The sequence below is a fragment of the Leucopleurus acutus genome (assembly GCF_964270905.1).
Source record: "Leucopleurus acutus genome assembly, chromosome: 5".
Classification (NCBI taxonomy): domain Eukaryota; kingdom Metazoa; phylum Chordata; class Mammalia; order Artiodactyla; family Delphinidae; genus Leucopleurus; species Leucopleurus acutus.
Window position 1 is genome coordinate 142,799,982 of NC_139147.1, and position 16,868 is coordinate 142,816,849.

Sequence of the window (16,868 nt, forward strand, 5' to 3'; positions counted from 1 at the left end):
GATGTTCAAGTCTCACATAGAAAATGGCATAGTACCCTTGGCGTTCCATCTCCCTGGACCAATTTGATCCATGGTTGGTTGAATCCACAGATGTGGAACCCGTGGATATGGAGGGGCTGGCTGTGTGTACTTGAGGAGAGGAACACTGGGGCCACTTTGGGGGCTGGCCACTATGCTCCCTGTGGTCTATTCTCTACCTAGCAGTCAGAGCAGCCTTCTGAAATATGTAAATCTGATTGTGTCGTTTCTCTGTTGAAAACTTTTCAATGGTTTCCCATTTCTTTCAGCATAAAAGTCAAGGTTTGGAAGGCCCATTACCACCCCCCTGACTTCACCTCCCACTCTTTTCCCCTTTCTCATATACTGTAGCCATACTGGCTTCCTTGTTCCTAGAACAGGAAAGTGGCAGTCCCTCTGAAACCACACTCCTTCTGACCCACCCACACGTGAGATTTGGGACTTGAACCCATGATCCTGACTAGGAGGGGACTCAAACCCACTGTCTTTTTATTTATTTATTTATTTTATTTATTTATTTTTGACTGTGTTGGGTCTTTGTTGCTGCGCCTGGGCTTTCTCTAGTTGCAGAGAGCAGGGGCTACTCTTCATTGCAGTGCGCGGGCTTCTCATTGCGGTGGCTTCTCTTGTGCAGCACAGGCTCTAGGTGCGTGGGCTTCAGTAGCTGCGGCACGCAGCCTCAATAGTTGTGGCTCATGGGCTCTAGAGCACAGGCTCAGTAGTTGTGGCACACGGGCTTATTTGCTCCGCGCCATGTGGGATCTTCCCGGACCAGGGCTCGAACCTGTGTCCCCTCCATTAGCAGGCGCATTCTTAACCACTGCATCACCAGGGAAGTCCCTTCTTCAGTTTCTTGCCCATGGCCACTTAGCAAGTACGAGTCAGAGGTAGAATTAGAGCCCATTTCTGTTATGAAAAGTGTTCTAAGCAAGTGCAAGGTAAATTTAATAAGTAGCTTCAAGAGAAAGCAATTACTAGAAAAATTTAAACCATGCTTTTTTAGTAATATCACTGCACACATCCCTGATTGAGTTAAACCTTTCTCTTAAATGATAGCGTTGTTAGTTTGATGTTTCATCCCTTGTCGGCAGTGAATTATTCTTTTCCCAACATTTTTATTATGAAAAATTTCAAACACAGAAAAAGTCAAGAAAATTGCACAGCAAACCCTCATCTGTCTGGTTTTTCACTTCCTTGGAGAATCCTTTATACTCTGCCTTCCATCCCCCAAATTTGCACACCACCCAAAGCCACCCCAGATGTGAGTAATTCACTGCTGGGCCTTTTGACATATAAAATGCCCTGTCATCTCATTTTAGTTGAAGCTTGGAACATCATACATAGAAACTTTTATTTGTAGCTCTTGTAAGAGGTCGTCTAAACAGAGATACCTTGGCCTACAGGCTGAAATATAGCTCATAAAATTTTGTTCGGCTAGTACAGAATTTTTAGGAAGTGTAAATTTGAATGCCTTTGGGCGGACTGTACAGATCTCAGCGCTTGCAATGAACCATATCATGACCTATAACTTTGTTACTCTGCGGTAGAAGGCCACCTTAAGCCTCCCTGACCCTCCCCAGTTCCTCCTCCACAGATCACCACCACCCTGAGGTGTATCACCGCAGGTTCCTTTTGCCTGCCTTGCTGCTGGAGCTTGGTCTCTCAGGTCCTAGCTGTCTTGGCAGCTCTGAACTCTGGTTCAGTCTTGTGAGATAGGGAAAGCACTCCTCAGGTTGTATCTGTGGGTAGCTGCCTTCTTCTCATCTTTTCAGCTCCTCAAGCGTACTGCTTTAAGAGTCTTCAGATACCTTGAGGGGGAAATTGGTGCAGAATATTGGGCTTGCCTCGGTGCGAGTCCTTCTTCGTTCCTCAGGTCCTGACTGCTATGGTACTTCTCTAATGCCTTGTAAGTCTGCCACTTCCAAAAAGCAATCCTCTCTATCTCTTTAACCCTGTCTGATTCACACAGGCACCAGCAGCCTGACCCTCAAGGCATTTGATACAGACACTCCCAGTTGAGTGTAGCCAGTGGTAAATAGTTTGGTCATGTGAACAATGACATTCTTGCTTTACATGCTTTTCAAATTTTATTTATCAAGTTCAGTTTTCATTATATTGAAGTTTTACTAGTAAAAGATAATATTACTGTTGAATCCTAATTGTAACAAGTAGTATCCTCTTAATTGTGTTTTTTAATTTCTGAAGATCTAATATTTCTAGTAATCTTGAATTTGTTTCAGAGTTAAAAGCAATGAAATGAAATCTACTTGCCCAAAGAAGCAATGAGACTGTTAAGAAGTCCCTGATGCAAGGATCAGGAGATGAAATGTAGGCTTTGCCACAATCAGGCAGTGACCTTGAGCAGATCACTTAAGTCTGGTTGTATTTGTCTAACTACAGAATTATAGCTCTAAAATTCTGTGACTCTAAGAAAAAGACCATGGCTATGGGGGTACGGAGTGGAAAGACTGACAGAAGATACTTATCTGTAAGTATAGATACCTGGGTCTATGCTTTTGTGACTGAGTTTATGGATCACTTTTCTCTTTTAAAATAATCATATATTTCATATTTTCACATTGAAAATATTCCATTCATCCAATATCCACAATCCTACTCAAAACCATTGTGACCTTAAGTCTCTCTCCTCTTACGCTGCAGTCCTCCTCACAAACAAAAGTAAGTAATTATCAGCGTAAAAATTCAAACACTGTGGCTCTAGTAAGCAACTCTAACTTCAGAGAGTTATTTTCAGATCCCTAGCTTCAAGCCATCCCCTTAGGAATAGGAGTCTCCTGATTGGCAGGAGAAATGTCTCCACTCGCACTTTTCATGGGTTCATTAGAACTGTTAGGCACTCCACTGCTCGAGTCCCCAAGGGGTCCCAGCTCTGGCCCCACTGCAGCTGACCTTCCCTCACTCTCTCTTGCCAGCTCTGGCACTGTGAGTTGGGATAAGCCTCGTTCCAGAAGTCTTAGAAGGGTGGTGATAAATATGCTCATTGGCCGTGTTCTGTCTGGGAAGGTCAGAGTGGCGTGACCATGCTGTCAGGGTTAGGGGAAGCAGTGGAAGGGGGACAAGCAGGAAGGAAGGGATAATTTAACTGAACCCAATCTGAACCTTTAAGCAGTTCAGTTCAGGGACAGCGCTGACGTCAAAGCTGTTTCTTATTTTTAAAAAGCCAGGCTGTCTGATTCAAGTAGCCCCTCTTACCTTCTGCCAGTCCAAAGGGCCAGGCCATGACCCCTTGGCAGACTGTGCTTTATAACCTCAACTCAGGTAGAGCTTTTCCTAGGTTACTCACCCCTTTCTTCCTCTTGTAAGATAGGGTTCCAGTGCTGAGGGCCAAAGGACAGAGGAACTAAAGAAAAGCTTAAGACTCACATCTGATGAGTTTTACAATCTTACTCCATCAGATTCTGGATCTTAAATCACAGCCTCTCCCACAGTGATTCCAAGCCTTCCACAAACTTAAACTTTCCTTTTTCTGCCCTGTTTAAACTAACACAAATAATACGAATTTTTTAGATTACTTAAATCTGATGTTAAAGAATTGCCGTGACAGTCAGTTTTATAGATGTGTTTGTACAAGATTTTTTTTAAAAAAACCCTCTATCTGTATAATTATAATATTCAGTGAACCTGATATATAAGTATCTCAGCTTTGGGAAGTGTGATGTTTTGCTTTGCATGCAGACTTTTTATTATGTAACATAATATTTCCACCGTTTTAAATCTTTGTCCACCACTTTGTTTGGCACCTTTGTTTTCAGAGCAACAAATTATTATAGGGATTCAGGTTCAGCTCACACTGGAGCCTCTTCCATCTGGTTGCCCTGAGGTGGGCATGTTCATTGAACCCTCACAGTATCCCTGTGAGAAAGTTTGCCATGTTTTGTTCTTCTGGAAGAGCAGAAAGATGCTCAGGAGGTTTTGTGATTTACCCAGAGTCGAAGTTCTGAACGTTCCCTGATCCTTCTCTGGTCAGGATTAAATCACTCCTTCCTTTAAACTCACACAAAGTACTGCACGTGGTTCTGCTTGATATATTTGCAATCCTGCCTCATGTTATTTATGGTCTTCTTAACCATCTCACTTTCCAGACTTCTCTTTTTCTTAGCGTGTGACATCAAGAGCAAGGCTTTGTACTGTTTCCACGTCCCCCTCAATGCCCAGTGTACATGACACCTGTTTAGAATTGTGACTCTTTTTGTTTCTTGCATTGAATCAAGTTAATTTATGTCTATTCTGTTACTTTTTGTTGAGTCTTTCATTCAACAAGTATCCATTGAATGCCTGTAATGCGCCTGCCTAGGTGCTAGGGGTACAGAAGTAAGTCAGACAGAAATCCCTGCCTGTATGTACATACATCCTAGTGAAGGGAAAGAAGCAATAAGCACAAGAAACAAATTATAAAGAATCAGATGGGATATTGCTATGGAGCAAATGAGGAAGGAAAGGGGAAAGTTGGTGAGAGGCTACAGTTCTAAATGCGGTAGTCAGAGAAGATCCCACTGAGAAGGTGATGCTTGACCAAAAGCTGAAGGAGGTTAGGGACTGGTCTGTCTATATATACCACTGACATTTTAAAAAATTGACATGAACTTAAAACATATTTTTAACTGTGAAGCGAAATGTTGGGGTATTTCTCCTTCTGGTTTTAGATCCATGTTGTCAATATTAGACTAGAAGGGGCCTTAGAAATTATCTTGTCCTTCATCTTTTTTTTCCATTTTGTGATGAGGAAACTGAGGCTCAAAGAGGTCAAGTGTACAACTTTCTTGACTTGGCCTTAGACTGACCAATGAAATTGTAGCAGCTTACTGAAAATCCAGTTGTGTTTTACGATCCAGGTCATTCTTTTATCCATCCATCCACTACCTATTCTGCGGTAGTGCTTCAAGCCTGAAAACAATGTCAGAGAAACAGGTGTGAGGACTTAGCTGGTGGTCCAGTGGTTAGGACTCCGCACTCCCAATGCAGGGGACCCCAGTTCGATCCCTGGTCGGGGAATTAGATCCTGCATGCTGCAACTAAAGATCCCACACGCGCAATGAAGATCCCACATGCCGTAACTAAGACCTGGTACAGCCAAATAAATAATAAGTAAATAAATATTTTTTAAAAAGAAAAGAAATGGGTGTGTCCTTTGTGGACTTTATAATCCACCTTGAAGACCAGACCCACAGCTAGGAATCAAATTCTATCTAAGGCACAATATAAGTAAGTGTATGAATTCAAATTAATAACATAATCACTAAGGCATGGAGTTGGTCAGAGAGTGGAGTCTTGATCCAGTACCTAGAGAATGGTGAACCTCCTCATCATTTTGGGGCGAGAGAAAGTCATTCGTTCCAAGCAAAGGACACAGGAAGCTACAACGCTAATAGAGCAGGGAGCACAGACTTCACCCAAGCTGCCTTGGAATTCTCGCACTGAGAAATAGTGACAAACAATTCCAATATACCATATAAATTTAATATCAGTGGAGAAAGTAGTAATTAAGCTTCATTTAGTTTCCAACTCAGGCAGAGTAAACGTCTGCATGTCTCATGGCTCTGGATTATATCAGCCCAGCTAAACACTGACAGGAAATCGAAGGCACTTCAAAAATGTCCTGACACATATGTTAAATATTCCAAGCTGATATTAGCATCCTAAAAGATTATTAATATGTAGGAAATCTACTTTGATTTTTAAAGCAGTTTCTTATGGATAAGAAAGCAGTTCACAAATCTAGCTGACAAGCTGAGTCACCTGGGAAGTGTTTAAAAAGCTATTCCTTGGTCCCACACCCAGATGTTTTGATTCAGAAGGTCTGGAGAAGGGCAGCAGAATGAATATTTTTAACAAGCTCCACATGAATTTAGATAGTCAGCCAGCTTCAGACATGCCCTGTATGGAGGGCTCAGCATTGCATAGGACTGTTAGCTGCTCTCATCCACATGTTAGAAACTTGCATGATATATGGATTTCAATTTTAACTGTCTTGTCACACATAAGAGGCCTGAAGAGGAAAACGTCCTGTATCATTGCTTCCACAGGTTGGCATATTTTGACTTTCTAATGAATGAGCTTCTAAGTGTTGTTTGAGGTGATTTAGATTTCTTTTCCCTTAGGTTTAGGAAGAATGAGATGCTTTATCTTATTTCTAGGGGAGAAGTAATCTATACAAATAAAGAGATGTATGAAGACCATGCTCTTGAAATGGAATAATTGCTTAATTTCTTCTTTGATTTCATTGTTGACCCATTGGTTTTTTAGTAGCATATTGTTTAGTCTCCATGTAATTGTTTTTTTCTTGTTTCTCTTTCTGTGATTGATTTCTAGTTTCATGCCATTGTGGTCAGAAAAGATGCTTGAAATCATTTCTGTTATCTTAAATTTGTTGAGGCTTGTTTTGTGCCCTAGTATATGGTCAATCCTAGAGAATGTTCCATGGGCACTTGAAAAGAATGTGTTTTCTGCTTTTTTTTTGGATGTAATACCCTAAAGATACCAATTAAGTCTAACTGTTCTATTGTATCATTTAGGATCTCTGTTGCCTTATTGGTTTTCTGTCTTGAAAAAGACATCCCTTGATGTCAGTGGGGTGTTAAAATGTTCCATTATTGTAGTCCTGTCAATTTCTCCATTTATGTCTGTTAGTATTTGTTTTATGTTTTTGGGTGCTCCCATTTTGGGTGCATATATGTTGACAAGTGTAAAATCATTTTCTTGTATTAATCCTTTTATCATTATATAGTGTCCTTCTTTATCTTTCTTTATAGCTTTTGTTTTGAAGTCTATTTTGTCTGATACGAGTATTGCGACCCTTGCTTTCTTGTCAAAATAATTTGATTATTCCAATTTTGGAATGAACAAAAATGTACATGAACAATATGATGGGCACTCCTGAAAAACGGTGATAATGAGAAGGTCAGTTCCATAGATCAAACTGGCATAGCTTCTGGTACGTAGCTAGTATTCCAAAGTAATAATAATAGCTACTATTATTATTTGTTTTATGAATCTCCTTTATGTCTTCCTTAGGTCAAACCCTAAGTGGACTAAATACATAAAATAATTGGTGTGTATGGAGGAAGCACAAGTGGGTGTGTAAGGGGTCTCAGTAAACTGTATCATCTGCTCAGACCCTTCTATCATTGCAAACCTGATTTGTTCTTCTCAAGTCCTAGTCCACTCGAGTCACCATAGACTCAGGAAGCATGTTGCAAACAGAGTTCCCTTGAGGAAATGACCAAGTGGTTACATTAGATCAAGAATCAAGTCGGGGTTTAAGAAAAACTTTGACATGAAGAGAAGAGTTTAATTCTGCTTAAGACTCTCAGAACTATCTCAGATCCTTAGGTCAATGTGAGAACCACTTTTGTCTCCCTGAAATGGCCCAGATGAAATAGTCATCCGGTCCTATGCAGTTGCTTTCACCTAGCTGGCACACCCCTGGGCAGTGTCTCCTGCCATCACATAGGTCTCTAGAACCTGCTTTGGTTTCACTGAATTCATTCTGAGCCATTGTCCTAATGTGTTCTCTTTTCCTCACTATCCCTGACCATCTCATCTTTTGACTTTTGTGATTAGTTTTCCTGTGTCTGTCCTTGCCCTGCCATGAAGACCATCGTGCTTGGGGCTGCTTCGTGAGCCCTGATCTCTGACTTGGGCCCTTAATCACATTCACCCTCATCTCATGACAAGATCAGAGTCAGCCAGTGGGTCAACAAACACTCATCCAGTTCTAGTAGGAGAATCAAGCACCGTACATCCTAGAGCCTGAAGATGGCCTTGCTGAACGGTGCTGATGGAGAAGTAAGGGCTGCAGAAAAGAGGGACCAAGTGCTGGTCAGACAGCTTTCTCTCTTACCCAGAGCCCCAAGGTTCAGGTGGGGGAGCTGAGCTGGTTCCTCCTCTCTGCATAGACAGCCATCTGTGTCATTCAGGATTGTTTCCACTTGTAGTGTGACAACACAACTAAAACTGACAGAAAAGAATTTTTTGACTCTAAAAACTAGAAGGTCCAGGACAGTGTTATATTCAGGAATGGTTTTGTTCAGGTACGTAAATAATATTGTCAGGACTTTGTCGAACTTTCTGCCTCTCTCAGCTAGGGGTTCTATCCATTCTCAGGCAGGTCCCTACTCAAATGATAGATGGAATAGACGTATATTTTATGCCATTATCACTTGGAGCAGAAACAGAACACTTTTTTCCTGGTTGCTGTGTAGCTTAGGTCTTCATGGGCCATATTCCGCACCCCCCCCCCAAAGATGTCTTCCGATTCTAATGCTGTTTGGCAATGTAACATTCTATAACAGTATGACAAAATGTCTCTTCCCTCATCAAGAGATGGGATCTCTTTCCCCACTCCTGGAGACAGGGCAGGTTGTTTTATTTTTTGGACCAACAGAATGTGCCAGAGTTTTGCTGTGCCAGTTTTGGGCCCAGTTTTCAAGAGTCGTGGAAGCTTCTGCTTTTATTCATTTTCTTTTTTTTTTTTTAACACCTTTATTAGAGTATAATTGCTTTACAGTGGTGTGTTAGTTTCTGCTTTTTAACAAAGTGAATCAGTTATACATATACATATGACCCCATATCTCTTCCCTCTTGAATCTCCTTCCCTCCCACCCTCCCTATCCCACCCCTCTAGGTGGTCACAAACAACGAGCTGATCTCCCTGTGCTATGTTATTTTCTTCTTTGGATCTTCATGTCAGGAAATTAAGTCTATCCTTGTGGAAAGAGCAGCCACCTAGAAGGAGAGGCCCTGGAGGAAGAGGGAATGCTAACCGAACAGTTTCAGGGAAGAGAACTGAGTTCCTCCAGCTGACAGCTGGCACCAGGGGCCCAGTTATGTCCAGTTAAGTCCAGATGCTAGCATGCAGCTGAATGAGTAAGTCCAGCCAATGCCACATGGAGTGGAGATGGTCCAACCCCAATGAGCCCCGCCCACATTCCTCATCCACAGACTTGCAAGTAATAAAATAGTTATCATTTTAAGCCACTGAGGTAGTTTGTTATCATTTTGTTATGTTTTTGTTATCATTTTAAGCGGGATAGTTTGTTATTCAGTAATAGAAGTTGGAAGAGTCTTTTTACTTTTTATTAAAAAAAATTAATTGAGGTATAATTGACATAACATGTTAGTTTCAGGTGTACAGTATAATGATTCCGTATTTGTGTACACTGTGAAACGATCTCCACAGTAAGTCTAGTTACCATCCTCACCAAACACAGTTTCAAACTTTATTTTTGTTTCTGTATAGGGAGAACTTTCAAGATTGACATTCTTAGAAACTTTCAGATACTCAATGCAATATTATTAACTATGGTCACCATGCTGTATGTCTCATCTGCATGATTGATTTATGTTATAACTGGAAGTTTGTACCTTTAGGCTCCCACACCCCCCACCTCTGGCAACCACCAACCTGTTCTCTGTATCTATGAGCTTGGCATTTTTGTTTGTTTTTTAAGATTCAACGTATAGGTGAAATACGTTGTTTATGTTGCTTTCATATCTTGACTGTTGTAAATAATGTTGCAATGAACATAGGGGTGCATGCATCTTTTCGAATTAATGTTTTCATTTTCTTCAGATAAATACCCAGAAGTGGATTGCTGGGTCATATGGTAGTTCTATTTTTAATTTTTTGAGGAACCTCCATACTTCTCCATCGTGGCTGCAGCAATTTACATTCCCACCAACACTGCACAAGGATCCCTTTTCTCCACATCCTTGCCAACACTTATTTCTTATCTTTTGATAATAGCCATTGTAACAGGTATGAGGTAATATCCCATTGTGGTTTTGATTTGCATTTCCCTGATGATTAGTGATATTGAGCATCTTTTCATGTGTCTGTTGGCCATCTCTATGTCTTCTTTGGAAAAACTGCCTGTTCAAGTCCTCTGCCCATTTTTTAATTTGATCATTTCCTTGCTGTTGAGTTGTATGAGTTCTTTATATAGTTTTATATCAACCCCTTATCGGGTGTTTGATTTGCAAATATTTTCTCCCATTCAGTAGGTTGCCTTTTCACTTTGTTGATGAATTCTGTTGTTATGCAGAAAATTTTTAGTTTAATATAGTCTTGTTTGTTTATTTTTGCTTTTGCTGCCTTTGCTTTTGGAGTCAGATCCAAAAATTCATTGCCAAGACCAATATCAAGAAATTGACTGCCTATATTTTCTTTTTTATAAAATTAATTCATTTATTTATGGCTGCATTGGGTCTTCATTGCTGCACGTGGGCTTTCTCTAGTTGCGGTGAGCGGGGGCTACTCTTCGATACAGTACATGGGCTTCTCGTTGCGGTGTCTCCTCTTGTGGAGCATGGGCTCTAGGCGTGCGGGCTTCGGTAGTCGTGGCTCATGGATTCTAGAGCGCAGTCTCAGTAGTTGTGGCACATGGGCCACAGTAGTTGTTGCTCCACGGCATGTGGGATCTTCCCGGACCAGGGCTTGAAACCATGTCCCCTGCATTGGCAGGTGGATTCTTAACCCCTGCACCAACAGGGAAGCCCTGCCTATATTTTCTTATAGGACTTCTATGGTTTCAAATCTTACATTCAAATCTTTAATCCATTTTGAGTTAATTTTTGTGTATGGTGTAAGATTCATTCTAGTTTCAGTCTTTTGCATGTGGCTGTTCAGTTTTCCCAGCAGCATTCATTGAAGACACTGTCCTTTCCCCGACATATATTCTTGTCCCCTTTGTTGTAGATTGACTATAAGTGTGTAGGTCTGTTCTGTTCCATTGATCTGTGTGTCTGTTTTATGCCAATACCATAATGTTTTGATTACTATAGCTTTGTAACATAGTTTGAAATCACAGAGTGTGATGCCTCCAGCTCTGTTCTTTCTCAAGATTGCTTTGGCTCTTCAGGGTCTTTTGTGATTCCATGCAAATTTTAATATTGTTAGTTCTATTTATGTGAAAACTGCCATTGTAATTTTGATAGGGATTGCACTGAATCTGCAGATTGCTTTGGGCAGCATAGACATTTTAACAATTTTTCTAATCTATAAACACAGAATATCTTTCCATTTATTTGTGTCTTCAATTTCTTTCATCAATATTTTATAGTTTTCAGTGTAGTGGTCTTTCACCTCTTTGGAAAAACTTATTCCTAGGCATTTTATTCTTTTTGATGCAATTATAAATGAGTGTTTTCTTAATTTCTCTTTCTTATAGTTGTTTATTGAATGCAACAGATTTTTGTGTTGGTTTTTGTATCCTGCAACCTTACTGAATTTGTTTATTAGCCCTATTGTTTTTGGGTGGAGTCTCTAGGGTTTTCTATATATAAAATCATGTCATCCTCAAACCAGGATAGTTTTACTTTCTCCTTTCTGATTTGGATTGCTTCTATTTCTTTTTCTTGCCTTATTGCTGTGACTAGGACTTCCAATGCTATATTGAACAAAAGTGGCAAGAGGGACATCCTTGTCTTCTTCCAATCTTAACGTTGAAAAGCTGAAAGCTTTTCCTCTGAGTATGATATTAGCTGTGGGCTTGTCATATATGGCCTTTATTATATTGAGGTATGTTCCCTGTATATTTACTTTGCTGAGAGCTTTTGTCATAAATGGATGCTGAATTTTATCAAATGCTTTTTTTCGCATCTGTTGAGATCCTACAATTTTTATTCTGAATTTTGTTAATGTGGTGTATTGTGTTGATTGATTTGCAGATGTTAAATCATCCTTGCATCCCTGGAATAAATTCCACTTGGTCATGATATATGATCATTTTAATGCATCGCTGAATTCCATTTGCTAACATTTTGTTGAGCAGTTTTGCATCTACGTTCATCAGGGATATGATGTAATTGGCTTGTAATTTTCTTGCAGCTCCCTTGTCTGCTTTTGGCATGGGGGTAATGCTGGCCTTATAAAATGAGTTTGGAAGCATTCTCTTCACTTCATTTTTTGGGAGGAGTTTGAGAAGAATTGTCAGTAATTGTTTGAATGTTTGGTAGAATTCATCAGTGAAACCATTTGTTCCTGGATTTTCCTTTTGTTAGGAGGTTTTTGATTACTGATTGAATCTTCTACTAGTAATTGGTCTATTCAGGTTTCCTTTTCTTCATGATTCAGTCTTCGAAGTTTGTATGTTTCTAGGAATTTATCCATTTCTTCTAGGTTGTCTAATTTGTCAGTGTATAACTGTTCATAGTAGTCTCTTACGATCCTTTGTATTCCTGTGGTAGCAGTTGTGACTGCTCCTTTTTCATTTGTGGTTTTAGTTATTTGAGCCCTCTCTTGTTTTCTTGATGACTCTAGTTAAAGTTTTGTCAATTTCATTTATCTTGTCAAAGAATGAGATCTTAGTTCCCTTGATCTTCTCTAGTCTTTTTAGTCTGTATTTCATTTATTTCTGTTTTGATCTCTCTTATTTCCTTCCTTCTACTAACTTTGGATTTCATTTGGTTTTCTCTTTCTAGTTCCTTTAGGTGTAAAGGTAGATTGTTTGCTTGAGATTTTTCTTGTTTCTTGAGATAGGTCTGTGTTGCTCCTAACTTCCCTCTTAGAACTGCTTTTGCTGCATCCCATACATTTTAGTATGTTGTGTTTCTATTTTTTGATTTCTTCATTGACCCATTGGTTGTTTTTAGCATGTTGTTTAATCTCCACATGTTTGTGTTTTTCCCAGTTTTCTTCTTGTAATTATTTCTAGTTTCAGGCCATTTCTGTAGGAAAAGATTGATATGATTTCAATCTTCTTAAATTTATTAAGACTTGAATTATGGCCTAACATATGATCTATCCTGGAGAATGCTGCATGTGCACTTAAGAAGAATGTGTCTTCTGATCCTTTTGGATAGAATGTTTTATATATGTGTGTGTGTGTGTGTGTGTGTGTGTGTGTGTGTGTGTGTGTGTATACATTTAAAACCAGTTTATATATATATATAAAACCAGTTCATCTGGTATAATATGTCCTTTATGGCAGAGGCTTCCCTGTTAATTTTCTTCTAAATGATTTATCCATTGAGATAAGTGAGGTATTAAATTCCCTACTATTATTGTATTACTCTCTGTCTCTCCCTTTAGGTCTGTTAGTATTTGCTTTATATATTTGGGTGCTCCTATGTTGGGTTGGATTGATCCCTTTATCGTCATGTGATACCCTTCTTTGTGTTTTAATACAGTCTTGTTTTAAAGTCTATTTTGTCTGATATGAGTATTGCTAACTCAGCTTTCTTTCAGTTTTCATTTGCATAGAACATCTCTTTTCATCCCTTCACTTTCAGTCTGTGTGTATCCTTACATCTGAAGAGAGTCTCATGTAGTCAGCATATAGATGGGTCTGTCTTTTTAATCCATTCAGTCACTGAGTCTTTCCATTGGAGAAATTAGCTTGTTTGCATGTAAAGTAATTATTGGTAGTTATACTTATTGCTATTTTAATTGTTTTGGGGTTGTTTTGTACTTCCTCTCTGTTCCTTTTTTCTCTTTGTGTCTTCCTTTGTGGTTTGATGACTTTATTATGTTTAGATTACATTTCTCTTTTTCTTTTGTGTATCTACTATAGGTTTTTGCTTTATGGTTGCCATGAAACTTACATATAACAGTGTATATTTATAACAGTGTATTTTATGTTGATAACATTTTAAGTTTGAACACATTCTAAAACTCTATATTTAACCCCCCCCCATGACCACCAGCACATTTTATGTTTTTGACAAGGCTAGAATATTCTTCTACACATTCATAGAATAAGGGGATGAGATTAACCCTACTAGAAACATACTGAATGGCAGTAGTGTCTATGTGGGAAATCAGGATATTATTATAGGAATAATTATGCAGACAAAATGCTTATATGTTCACCCCCCCCCATCTACTTTGGTTATATTTGCCTAACTTTGTCTGTACAACTGTTTTCACATGTATTTATGTAGTACCTAAAGAATAAGACCATTTCTACTTCCTTTTTACATTTCCCTATGAGTGTGACACATTCAGGGAAAGAGTTTTGTTTATATACAAACAGATTTGAAGTGCTCATAATCAGGACCTTTCCACATTTTGTGTTCTGTTGTCTCGAAAAATCTGGCTTTGCGTGTGTATATATAAGCAGATGGCTTCCTATACATAGCATGCTGAAGAATTGCAGTCCTGCAAAAAAGGAAAAAAAAGCATACATATGAAGATGGGACTTTACCTCAAAAATTCCCATTAATACTGATCAAAATAACTTACATTAAATCAAAAAGCACAGGAGGGAATGAAAAATGCTTATAGGTTGGAATCTGTTAAACACAAGGAATTTAATATTCATATATTTTTAAGTTCATTCTAAATTTCTTATCATTACAGTATGTTTCAAGGAGAGGTGTGAGAAATAACTTCGTACTTTCCAAAAACTGAATCTTTCATGGGGAGAGAATACTTTCTTTACAACTTGTTAGAGCAACTGTGAAATAAACTGAATCTTTTTGTCTTCAGAGTGGAAGGGCTGGTTGACACCGTCCCTTATTTGTCTAAGAGTTTTTTCTTTTCTCCCTGAACCAGGCATATGGAAAATTTCTTAATAAGATCTGTCAGTAATCCCACTGATATGAAGAATTCATCTACTCTCATCTTTAGACATTGCCAGCAAAATGAGCCTGGTTCCCATAGCCTTCCTCTTGATGCAGTCTAAAATTTTTAAAAGCCCTTTATTCCTCTGTACACTGTTGGTTATTCCAAGGAGGGAGATGTTTTCTCTTTCTGGTCATAGATGAAATAGACTTCATGCTTGTAGACTAAATGCACATGAATATGAACTGCAAGGCATTTCAGGAAGTCAGTGGACCGGCGCGTAGAGAGAGTGATAACAAATAGCAGATTGTAAATATTGTAAATGTTGATAAGCCTAAGGCTCTCTGACTCCCCATAAGTAAATCCAGCCATACCATGTTGGCTCTCCCACCACAGCTCAAGTGGCCCCAATGGATTATTCTTTCAGATTTTGCCTTAACTCTGTTTATAGAAAGGCATTCTACCAAAATTCAGAATGTATTCATTTCTTCAATGATCTCCTCATTGATCTTCAGATCTTTGCTAGAAAAATAGAAGTTTGCTATGTGTTGGTCGAATGAGTAAGCGGAGAAGTGTTTGGAGCTGAACAAGGGCAAATTCAGTCTAGATGAGATGGGAGTCACCTACTTGTAGTTTGTAACAATTTTTGGCAATGCTAGTATTGTTGAATAATATGTAGAGCACACTGTACTTACAAATTTGAATATGAAAGAAATGAAGCAGGGGTCTGGGATGAAGCTATTGCTTGGCTGTTTTTACTTGTGCACGTAAGTCTCTCTTGCATTTTCACGTCCAAGCGTTGCTACTGGGGCATTAGGGTTAGTGCAGGGTTTCTCAACCTCAGTGGTATTGACCCTTTAGGCTGGATAATTCTTTGTTGTAGGAGGCTGCCCTGAGGATTATAGCAGGTTTAGCAGCATCTCTGACCCTTGACCCACTAGGTGCCAGTAGCACCCTCCCCGCTCCCGTTATAACAGCCAATAATATCTTTGGACATTAACCAATTTCTGCTGGGGCAAGGAGGGAGAGAGGAATCATCACAGGTCAAGAACCGTTGGTTTAGAACACTCACAGATAGCAGGCTTGAAGTTTTCAATCACCTATCATGAAATACTCTAATTAGAACATCAATAAAACCCATCATTTATTCTACAAGGTTGGGCTCAGAAAAAAGTTAGTGTACTGAGCACAATCATTTGACCATAGACTTAGGTGTGCTGAAAATACAAGTTTATTTGGGGGGATTTTTACTTAATTTCTATTGTGATGCTCCCTCCAATCTCATTCTACTGGAGTGGCAGAAATTTAATTATGGTCTGTATGGCATTTCTTTTCTTCAGAGCATGCCAAGCCTCAGGGACATAGTGCCCAGGAATCAAGGATGGGTTCCAGCATCGTTTGCCTACACTTACATCCTCTGAGATGTTCATCATTCATTCCACCTGGACCTCAGCCATTTATGCACATTGCTCGGTGCTAAATCATTCCTCTCCCCATCCTCAAGTGTGCTCAAGATCCGGTAGCTCTTTCTGCCACCTCTGTGCTATTCTTAGATACAAGGAAGTCTTTCTGCTGCTCCTACAGCATCCTGAGAGATGGGAAATTCCACAGGCTGTCTAAACAATTGGGAAGGTTGGAATAAAGGTGAATGTTATCTTAGATCATGATCAGGGGCCATGATCAGGGGCCGTTTTTGTCCTAGTATACCCCTTTGGTTCAAATAGATTAACATCGTACTCTGTATGATTTATTTTTTCCACATTGGGTTGTGTGTTGTTTTCACTTAGTGATCAGTTTCCATAGCAGGTGTCTTCAGTAAGTTACTCTCTCTACTCTCTCTTGAGTGGAGCCTATAGTATTAATATTCGTGCCCCAGTCTTTTCCTCCCCCTTTTCCCTTCCTCTCCTGTCTCTTCCCTCTCCCTCCTCCTCCTCCTCCTCCTTCTCCACCTCCCTTTCTTGAACTCTCTCTCCCTTTTGACATCTTGTCTATATCCTAAATTTCCTCATTAGAACTATTCTTGCCACCTCCACTCTCCTTGGTGACATTTACATGTAATAAATACTGATAATGGCTAGCCAGACACTAGTGTTTTACTATATTATCTCATTATATCCTTTAACATCTCTGGGTTCTCAGAAAGGGTTTCCATTTCAAAAGACCAAGGCAGAGGTTGCAAGGCTTTTCTGACCTAGCCTTAGGAGCCATATAGCATCACTTTCACTGCATTGTTTTGTTTACAGGTGAGTCACTAATGCTAGCCAGGTTCAGCGAGAGGAGAGTTAGACTCCATGGCTTGCTGGAGAGTGGCAGGGTCACATTGCAG